Source organism: Drosophila suzukii (genome assembly GCF_043229965.1).
Source record: "Drosophila suzukii chromosome 2 unlocalized genomic scaffold, CBGP_Dsuzu_IsoJpt1.0 scf_2c, whole genome shotgun sequence".
Lineage (NCBI taxonomy): Eukaryota > Metazoa > Arthropoda > Insecta > Diptera > Drosophilidae > Drosophila > Drosophila suzukii.
In genome coordinates, this window is record NW_027255896.1 from 39,072,115 (window position 1) to 39,082,942 (window position 10,828).

Genomic DNA, 10,828 nt, shown 5'->3' on the forward strand with positions numbered 1-10,828 from the left:
TCCCAATCCGATGGAAAATTTTTAATAAGTAATTAAGTCCCAAGATCCGCAAATACATATTACGAAAAGTCTACATTTAAGAAACAACTATTTAATAATTATTGCACTTTAAGTTTAGAAAAAAACTTGTTTTACATGATTATTAAACGGTGAGAATTAAATTTGTAAACAAGGAAGAACTCTATAGTCGAGTGCCTCGACTATCAGATACCAGTTACTCAGCTAATAGGACCAAAGGGAAATGGAGATATGTAAGCAGCAAAGCGAGATTAAAATGCGCCACCTACCCGTGATCTCAATATGTGGTTATATGGGCGGTAAACAAATTTAAGCGTCATGGTTTTTTGGATCAATCGATAGGTATTGAAGAGACCAATACATTTTAGTTAAAATTTTGTAGAATGAAAATTGTGGGCGCCACAGGCTTGGACGGCTTGTGGGCGTTTGAGTGGGCGTGGGATATTTGCGTAACAAACATGCGCTGCGTACAGGGCTACGGAATCTAAATCTGAGATCCCATTTCTCTATCTGTGATAGCTTCCGAAATATCCGCAATTTTTTTAAGTTCGTGGGCGGTTTGTGGGCGTTAAAGTGGGCGAGGCACATTTCTGAAACAAACTTGCGCTGCGCAGGAATCTTAGGAATCTGCATGCCTAATCCCAGTAATGTAGCTCTTATAGTTTCCGAGATCTCAGCGTTCATACGGACAGACGGACCGACGGATACATTTCAGCTAAAATTTTTTATCAATCATAAAAATTGTGGGCGTCACAGGTTTTCGCGGTTTGTGGGCGTTAGAGTGGGCGTGGCAAATTTCTTTTTGCATCAATCGATAGGTATTGACGAGACCAATACATTTCAGTTAAAATTTTTTATCTAGCATGAAAATTGTGGGCGTCACAGGTTTTCGCCGTTTGTGGGCGTGGCAAACTTTTTTTTGGATCAATCGATAGGTATTGATGAGAACATTACATTTCAGTTAAAATTTTTATTCTAGCATCAAAACTGTAGGAGCCACAGTTTTGGGCGGCTTGTGGGCGTTAGAGTGGGCGTGGCAGTCTACTGAAACAAACTTGCGCTGCGTAAGAAGCTCAGGAATCTGCACGCCAAATCTCAATAGCCTAGCTCCCATAGTTTCCGAGATCTCAGCGTTCATCCGGACGGACAGACAGACGGACAGACGGACATGGCTAGATCGACTCGGCTAGTGATCCTGAAGAAAAATCTATTAACCAAGAAAATTTTTTAACAGAATTAAGAGATCAATTACATGAATTTCATATTGAATCGGGAAGATCCATTTTAGAAGGGGAAGAGTTATCCAACCCGTGAAACGGTTCCTCTTATGGAATTTATAAACAAATTTTCGAATTCAACCACAGCGGCATTGCCTATGCCTTTGTTTAAGATTCTGCCTTTGCATTTTCCATTTACTTCGAGGTCCGCGCTTGACCGTCCTGCTAAGATAAATAAACCAATCGTAAAGTAAACACAAGCTTCCGTTCGAAGCCCAAACTCTTTCGTTCGAAGCCCACAGTATTGCGTTCTAAGTTCAAATCATAATGCGTTCAGATTTTCAATCAAATTACATCGGTCAGCATAATTTCATTTCACAACGATATGCCACAGTTTCAGGATAAGCTTTTATTTTAAACAAAAATTAAAGTTCTGGAAGCTTAAGAATGAAAAGCTTCTGGACGAGGTTCGTTAAGGAGTCAGTCTATTTCGGATTGAACCCGCGATCGGTCATAACTAAAAGTAAAAGTCTTGATGTATAAGTGAGATTGTGAATTAAGGTCAAACAGCAATAAATTAAAACTTAAAAATAAAAAATAAATTATTTTATATCAACAGCAACGAATAAAATTAATTTGCATATATCGCTGTGGCGAGTATCCATTCTATCAATACGGAAAGTGAAAGTGTCAGCAGATTCCCATGGCCTGACAGCATAAGCAGCCGATGTTTGCATGTACAACTTTTCTTCCGCTCTTGCTGTTACCAGCCTAATGTTTGATCATAGAAAATCCTATGAATACGGCTCCTGCCGATATTTTGGAGGCAGCGCAGTCGCTAGCTTCTAACTTAAGAATCAAGAATTTAAAAATACAAAAAATGATATTCCCAATAGTATAAGGTAATATGTCAGAAAACACCGAAGCTATAATTTGTTTCATAATTTTTTAAACAGATTTTTGGGAAAGTTTTTAACGAGTGATACACCAATACAAAGGTAACTCAAAAACTAAGAAGATTGCATGCCAAGACTTTCGAAATACAGATTTGTTTGGAAGAAAAAGCGGTGAAATTGAAAAAATAAAAATTTAGAAAATTGGAGCTGCTAGATACGGTGGGGATAAAAGCCCCCGACTGTTTAGCTAGTTTTATTCTTACTGAGAATACGCGTCAAATGACACCTCATTTGTTGAAATCCAATGTCCCGTTCAAAAGTAATTCAAAAATCAAGATTTTCTTCTTCCCAAAATGAAAATGTTTGTCCCTTTGTGGGTTTGTATGCATCCCATCTTAGGTTTAGGGTTTTGGAAGCCCTATGGGTGTATAAAGCAGCTTGAATTAGAAAACGTTTGTTGTACGACTTTTGGAAAAACCCGCTAGTTTAGCGGAAAATCCAAAAAAAAACCCAGATTTAAAATGCTTATAGTATCTAAACAACTAATGCTACAGAAACGTGCTGTATATCTCTGAAAAGATAATTTAATTTTCTAAATACCCTTCGTATAGTAAAGTTGTCTGAATATAATAAATTTATAGTTATGACAACAAGTTATTTTTTAAAACCACTTTTTGACAATTTTCTCAAAATTGAGTCAAACGATTTATTTTTAAATTTCAAATCATATAGCCCTTGAGATTCCTCAACTTTTGATATATAACACTTTTTGCCCTAAACATTACCGTTTGGAAGATATTAAGCGATAAAAGTGCAACTCGTTTCAGCTACGAAATATTTCATACTTATTGGAATAAACAAGAAAAAACCCAATTTTATGACATATATTTTTATAAGAATTTTTCAAACGGAAAATCTGTTATGGTTTTAGGGTCCTTTACTTGCATGAAGCTAATCGAAATAGGAAACTTGATCTATTTGTTCTACCCCTTGGAAAAACCCGCTAGTTCGGCGGGAAATATAAGAAACGACAGGTTTCTCTTGGAATCTGAAACTATACAGCCCTTCAGATTCCAAACTTGTGCTATTAAACTAGGTAATTGAAGCAAAAAATTTGTTATTAAAAAGTTTAATATTCATATTAGATGATTCATTCTTATTAGAATGTGAATGTAAACAGAGCTAAAAAATAAAGCATTAAAAAATCCGTGACTTTCCCCCAAAAATGTATTACGTCAATTTGTTTCTGGATTTGGGGGCACAATAAAATCTTATTTGATTAGTGTGATAAGAAAATATATAATAAAATGTCTTGAAGAACAAGTCGTCGTAGCTGGACCTACTGGAATCGCAGCTCGCAATGTAAATGGTTTAACTATACATAGATTGTTAAATTTGCCTGTTGAACATGGAGGTATTGCTAAGTACACACAGTTAAACAATGCTAAATTAAAACAAGGAAGAACGCTATATTCGAGTACCTCGACTATCAAATACCCGTTACTCAAAGGGAAATGGAGATATGCAAGCAGCAAAGCGAGATTAAAATGCGCCACCTACCGGCGGAAGACAGATTTAAGCGTTATGGGCGTTAGAGTGGGCGTGGCAAATTTATTTTTAGATCAATCGATAGGTATTGACGACACCAATACATTTCAATTAAAATTTTTTATCTAGCATGCAAATTGTGGGCGTCACAGGTTTTCGCGGTTTGTGGGCGTTTAAGTGGGCGTGGCAAACTTTTTTTTAGGTCAATCGATAGGTATTGATGAGAACAATACATTTCAGCATCAAAACTGTAGGAGTTACAGTTTTGGGCGGTTTGTGGGCGTTACAGTGGACGTGGCAGTCTACTGAAACAAACTTGCGCTGCGTAAAAAGCTCAGGAATCTGTACGCCAAATCTCAATAGCCTAGCTCTCATAGTTTCCGAGATCTCAGCGTTCATCCGGACAGACAGACGGACAGACGGACATGGCTAGATCGACTCGGCTAGAGATCCTGATCAAGAATATATATACTTTATGGGGTCGGAAACGCTTCCTTCTGCCTGTTACATACTTTCCGACGAATCTAGTATACCCTTTTACATTATATATAATTATAATGTATAATTAATGCGAGATAAGCTTAGAAATGTTTGCCTTATTATAATTGATGAAATTTCGATGGTTTCCAATGTAACATTACAGTATATAAATTTACGATTATGCGAAATATTTGATATTTTGGAACATCCAGATGGCTGGTTTGCAAGAATAAATATATTATTTCTAGGCGATTTAATGCAACTACACCCAGTAAACGAACCTTCTCCATTTGTTAATATGTCTAAACAAAGATTTCAAAAACATTTTTCTGGTCTGCACGCCTCATATTTATGGGCCAAGTTATTTTCTTACGATGAGCTAACTTAAAATGTAAGACAACAAACAGATCAAGATTCCGCACAGACCCTAGCACATGTACGGATAGGCATTTTGGATGAGAAAGATTGTCAGCTTTTATCCAAACGAGAAATTAAATTAAATAGCGATACAATTGAATGTCTTCCGAACTCATCGAATATATAAGAAAGCTACCTGCGCATACAAATGTTTGTTTGCTGGACCAATTCCTTCAAAAAAAATATTGCTCATGGCTGAAGATTTAATCGAAGCTAAGACTGCCATTCAAAAAGTTAAATCAGACAAATCTCTGGACATTCTTAAAAAGAAATGTAAACATTCAGAAACAGCTAATTTAGCAGATACAATAGAAGTTAAAATAGATGCAAAAATAATGTTGCTTCGAAATTTAGGTGTTGCATCAGGGTTAGTTATTGGATCTATAGGGGTAATAAAGAAGCTGCGTGAAGAAGTAAGTGTCGTCAACGCGCGCACTTCTAAAATTGTTGTAAAGTTGAACGTATCGAATCAATATTTCAACTTAATCAAAATGTTTTTATACCCGTTACTCGTAGAGTAAAAGGGTATACTAGGTTCGTCGGAAAGTATTTAACATGCAGAAGGAAGCGTTTCCGACCCCATAAGGTATATATATTCTTGATCAGGATCACTAGCCGAGTCGATCTACCCTATCCCTCTGTCTGTCTGTCCGTATGAACGCTGAGATCTCGGAAACTATAAGAGCTAGGCTATTAAGATTTGGCGTGCAGATTCCTGAGCTTCTTACGCAGTTTCAGTTTCAGCAGAGTGCCACGCCCACTCTAACGCCCACAAACCGCCCAAAACTGTGGCTCCTACAGTTTTGATGCTAAAATAAAAATTTTGGGATAAATGTATTGTTCTCATCAATACCTATCGATTGACCCAAAAGAAGTTTGCCACGCCCACTCTAACGCCCACAAACCGCCCAAACCTGTGACGCCCACAATTTTCATGCTAGATACAAAATTTAACTGAAATGTATTGGTATCGTCAATACCTGTCGATTGATCCAAAAAAAAAATTTCAACGCCCACTGTAACGCCCATAACGCTGGTAGGTGGCGCATTTTAATCTCGCTTTGCTGCTTGCATATCTCCATTTCTTTTTGGTCCCTTTAGCTGAGTAACGGGTATCTGATAGTAGAGGTACTCGACTATAGCGTTCTTCCTTGTTTTAATTGGAAAACAATTTCCACTATGTTTGGCGGACGCAATAACTATTCATAAAAGCCAAGGGTTAACAATCACACTCTGAGATTTTGATTTTGGTGTAGCATATTCGTAAATGGTCACACTTATGTTGCACTTTCTCGTTTAAAAACTCTATCTGGCTTACAATTCTTAACGTTAATCCTTAAAGTATTAGGACAAATAAGGGCAATATAATAGAGTACAATAGATTAAGAAGTTTATATAGAATAGATCTGCAACATCTTGTTGGTAATAATAAAAAAATAAAAATATTTCTGATAAAAATATATATTTGAGGCGTCAAACAACGGCTATCATTGAGCCAAAAGTATTAGATACAAATGTAAGCAGCAAGAAAAACGCCAGTAAAGTTATTTTCCACAATATACGTGGTATGGAAAATCCAAATAATGCTTGGTATGCGAACTCGGTTTTTCAGTGCCTTATAAATATTATGTTTATCAAGGAATCAGTATTGAATGATCAGAATAATACCATTTTATAGGCACCATTTTTAAATTACACAAACCCTTTATTAATAGGGAAAAATTTAGACATTTCCGATTTACGTTCGGAAATATTAAATAATATTGAACAACAAGACAGTAGAGATTTTTTGAAGCAGCTTTTGGAATGCCCTTCCTTGCAACAAACTAAAACATTTTTTATACATAAGCATATAAAATTATAAAGTGCTCTAACTGTGATTATAGGAGAAACATACAAATAGATGAAAACTTGGTTGCTCAACTTCATATTCCCCAAAGTAGAAAATGTACACTAAAATAATTAATAAGCTATAATTACGGTTCATGCCGAACTATTGAAAGCAGCAGTTGTACACACTGCACCAGCCATCTTCAACGTCAGTCCCTTATTGAAAATTCAGGCCGAATACTTGTGTTCTCACTTAGTTTAGTCGATCAGGCGGATACGAAGATAACCAATTTTAATTTGAAAATAAGAGATATTGTTTACCAAGTGAAATATTTCATCACGGTCAAGGTTTTAACGAAGGACATTATACATATATTTTCCGAAAAGATGGAAATCTATACAAAGCCGGTGATGCAACAATAACTAAATCTTCTTGACCCCGGAACAGCAAAGATATTTATATACTTTTTTATGAGGAGAAATAAGTCTTTAAAGTTATGATCTATAATTACAAAGAAGTAGAAAGTGTAGTAAACATAATTTAAGTTATTGCATAAAATATTTACATTTGTTTTGGTTGGCAAAAATGCCCATACTGAACCCTATTCGAGGGTGCCGACTGGAAATGACGCTACAGTGCCTAATTTAAGGTGGCGTTCAGCTAAGATTAGGGGTCGAATCTGTGTGTTTGGTTTTTCAATAGCAAAGCCATTTGGGGACGACGCCTAGTCATGGTATTGACACTTGTGCAAATGCGTATGGAATGTAATATCATTTTTCGTCACAATTGTTGATATCAGAAATTTTTGTTAAAGGCGCGTTCGCCACTACTTTTTACCTCGTTAAGAGGTGTTTTTGTTTGATAAATGTATAGTCACATACATAAACAGCTGTCTTAGTAGGAAGAGAGGTTAAAAAATCAAATTTCCGATGGCGGAACGATAAATGTAAAGAAAACAAGAGAGAATGTTATAGTCTAGTATCTCGACTATCAGATATTCGTTACTCAACTCTTAAATTGAAAACTGATAAAAGCAGCGCTCTTCGCTTTACATCACAGGTTGGCATGCCACTATTTACACACACATGCATTAATACATTTTTTAATAACAAACAATGGCTCTGACGTCATTGCTTTTCTTCTTGGGTGGCTTGTGGGCGTTAGAGTGGGCGTCGAAAACTTTTTTCAACTCAATCGATAGGTATTGGCGAGACCAATACATTTCAGTAAAATTTGTTTTTAAACTGTAGGAGCCACAGTTTTGAACGGTTTGTGAGCGTGGTGCATTGCCAAAATAAACTTGCGCTGCGTAATAATCTTCAGAATCTGCATGCCTAATCCCAACTGTCTAGCCTTTGTAGTTTCCAAAATCACAGCGTTCATACGGATGGATTGACAAAGGGAAAGGCTAGATTGACTCACCTAGTGTTCCTGATCAAGAATATACACACTTTATGGGCTCGGAAACGCTTAATTTTACCTGTTACATGCTTTCCGACGATATACCCCTATGCTTTACGAGTAACGGGTATAAAAATAACAAGAAAGATAGCTAACTTAAGTTAGCAAAACTTCTGACTGAAATTATTATACCCTCTGCAGGATTTTAAAAAGAAAAACACTGATAAGTTGGGTGTTAGAATAAGTGCACGTTTGAAACAAAACTAACTGTTTTCTGTTTAGCAAAGACAGATAAAACTGAGAACAGAAATAAACGTATTTCGTTCTGAAAATATTCCAAATTTGACGAATTCGACTGTTATTTGCAAGCTGTGGAACTTTTCATCTGAACTTTCCAAAAATATCCTACAACAAATGCATGTATAAATTACGTAACCCCTAATATATAACCCCTAAATCCTCCTTCTCTGGTTAACAAATATTTCGAATTTGTAAACGTGGTCAATGTCGGATGCTTTGATCATTTAGGAAATTTTCGGAACCACAAATTCTTATGGATCACTGAAATGTTAATGAATTGTATGAACATTTTTCAAGAAAAAGTATATTTAAAGATAATATTTATAAAAATAAGTGCACCGTTGTGATGTTTCGTCGTTTTAAGGAGGTATATAGATTGTCTGCTTGTTTACAATTTTCCCGCTTAGTGCAGATAAGCGCCAAGCAGTTTTGTCTAAAATAACACAAATTATCTAATTGAATCGTGATGTTCTTCTAATTTAACTTACGCCTTCAAGGTAGTTGTAGACATAGATTTTTTCATTTTGAGAGTGGGCGCCGTCGTCACATGCTCCCACTGGCACAAGGATGACATTTTTGCCGGTGGCTTCCTGCAATGTCAATGTTACTGGTATGGATCCCCCCTCACGGGTCATGTCGGGTTCTACATTGAAAACATGCCTTATGCCCCGTTTCGCAGCCTGATAATGGGGATGGTTTGGGTCCTCTGTCCAGGGCTTTCCAGCTGAGAGCATAGTAACCTTCAATCACAATCATTATAATCTAGAGTAAAACGAAGAGGAATTCAAAAACAAACCTTTATTTTGTTAGGCGAACCTCTCTCTGTCCATTTTGCTCTAAGGTATTTACTGACACACTCCTGGTCGGGCACAAGTCGAAGTGAGAACTTGCCAATCACTTCCTTCGGAATGACGGTCTTTGCCCCTGGCTCATAAATCGCACCTTCGATTCCATGGAATTCCACCTGGCTTGAAGCAGCCTGGTTTTGTCGCCATTATGCGGCAGCTGGTCAACACCAATGTCTTTCCTAAAGAGATTACAGCTATTCATATATTAAATGCGTCGATAGGAAGATAAGATTAACTAACATGTACTCAGAAACTTGAAAGTCAATGTTCTCGTATATTGCCTGCTCGTTCTTTAGTTCGGGTGCAACCTGTATCAATTCGAGAACAGTTAAACTTTAAAAGTAAGCTTTTGGTTTTTTTATACAAAATACTAACATCACGATCCACTCCAGGGACCAGGATCCTTGGATTTGGATCCTTGTCGACAAGAACGCTGAGCAAGTGACATTCATTCGGCATAGCTTCGTGGACGGTTCCCCCAAATACTCCACTGTGCAAATCTTTGTTTGAGCATTCCACCTCCACTTGGAAGTATGACAGTCCACGGAGCCCATATGTTAGGCAAGGGCGCTTCTTCCCTAGCCTTCCCATCGGCAAGGAAATCGTTTTTGCGTTCCATTAACAAGTCGTCGAGGCCTTCGATGCCGCTCTTTTCCATCCCTTCAAAAACAAACTTCACGTTTAGTGGCAGCGGAATATTATGCTTTATGTAAGCCTTAGTAGCATGGACCCAGCACAGCACAGGTCCCTTGTCATCGGACGCCGCGCATCCTAACAACTTTCCATCTACCTCTGTAAGCTCAAAGGGATTGGTGTTCCATTCATTTTCCTTCAGAGCAGGCTTCACATGAAAATATCCGTATACCAACACTGTCTTCTTGGAGGCGTCCTTCCCCAGAGTTCCAAGCAGGACCTTTGGCAGATGGATTATCTGGCCACTCGGCAAGATTTGTTGGCCCACATCCACCAGTTCTATTTCAGAGCTCAGGGTCCTGAGCCGATATGCAGTCCATTCTACCACGCGATCAATCTCTCCTCGGTTTTTTGGCCAAGCTGAAACGGACTGAATTCTCACAACGGTTTTAAGGGCGTCGATGTAAGCTCTTTTTTTCCGTCCACAAAGCTGAAAAGCGACTTCGGTTTATTACCATTATGTAATAAGCTGACAGAAATGATGATATCTGTTCTAAACTAAAACAATTTTCGACTCAGCTCACGTGTTAGTTAATGGTGCTTGAGGCCATTATATTCGTGGATAGAATGGACGATTGTTTGGCATAAACTAAACTAAGGATATTTTAGTCGCAAAACTTGAAACATTGATAAGGAAAAGCATGGGACCCACATCCTACCAATTTCATGTCAATGGGACTACAACCACATTACCCACAAATTAGTTATATTCAAGAAATTGTTTTTTTTGGGAACACATTTTTTTAAATTAGCTTTTAAGAGTTATTGCCAACATGCCATTACAAAAAACAGTCAAAAACACATTCCAAAAGTTTAAAATAAAATCATTTAAGATGGTACTGTATGTAAAATGTATAACTGTAAGCATTTAATACAATGATTCAAGAGGCAAATATTGAGTGAATGGGCCAAAGAGCAACCTAAATAAAGTTTTAAATATTATTATTATAAGATAAAAATCAACAATAATATTTTATTTTATTTTAGCTATGAGGTACAGTTCTTAGTCATTAGTTTATTACCATTATTTCGCCACCTTTACAAGAATAATTAATGGCATATTTAATTATAATTAATTATTTTTTGACCGTACCACAACTTTTTCAACCAAATATTTTTCGTAGCATCATTTATTGTTTTGTTAATGGACGATAAATGTATAGTAACATACAAAAACTG

The 10,828-nt window shown here is 36.9% G+C and overlaps 1 pseudogene; it reads right to left on the bottom strand.

The window, feature by feature from the left end:
- Window positions 1-8,392: 8,392 nt before the first annotated feature.
- On the bottom strand, window positions 8,393-10,317 carry LOC139354453 (cytosolic non-specific dipeptidase-like; annotated as a pseudogene).
- Window positions 10,318-10,828: the final 511 nt, after the last annotated feature.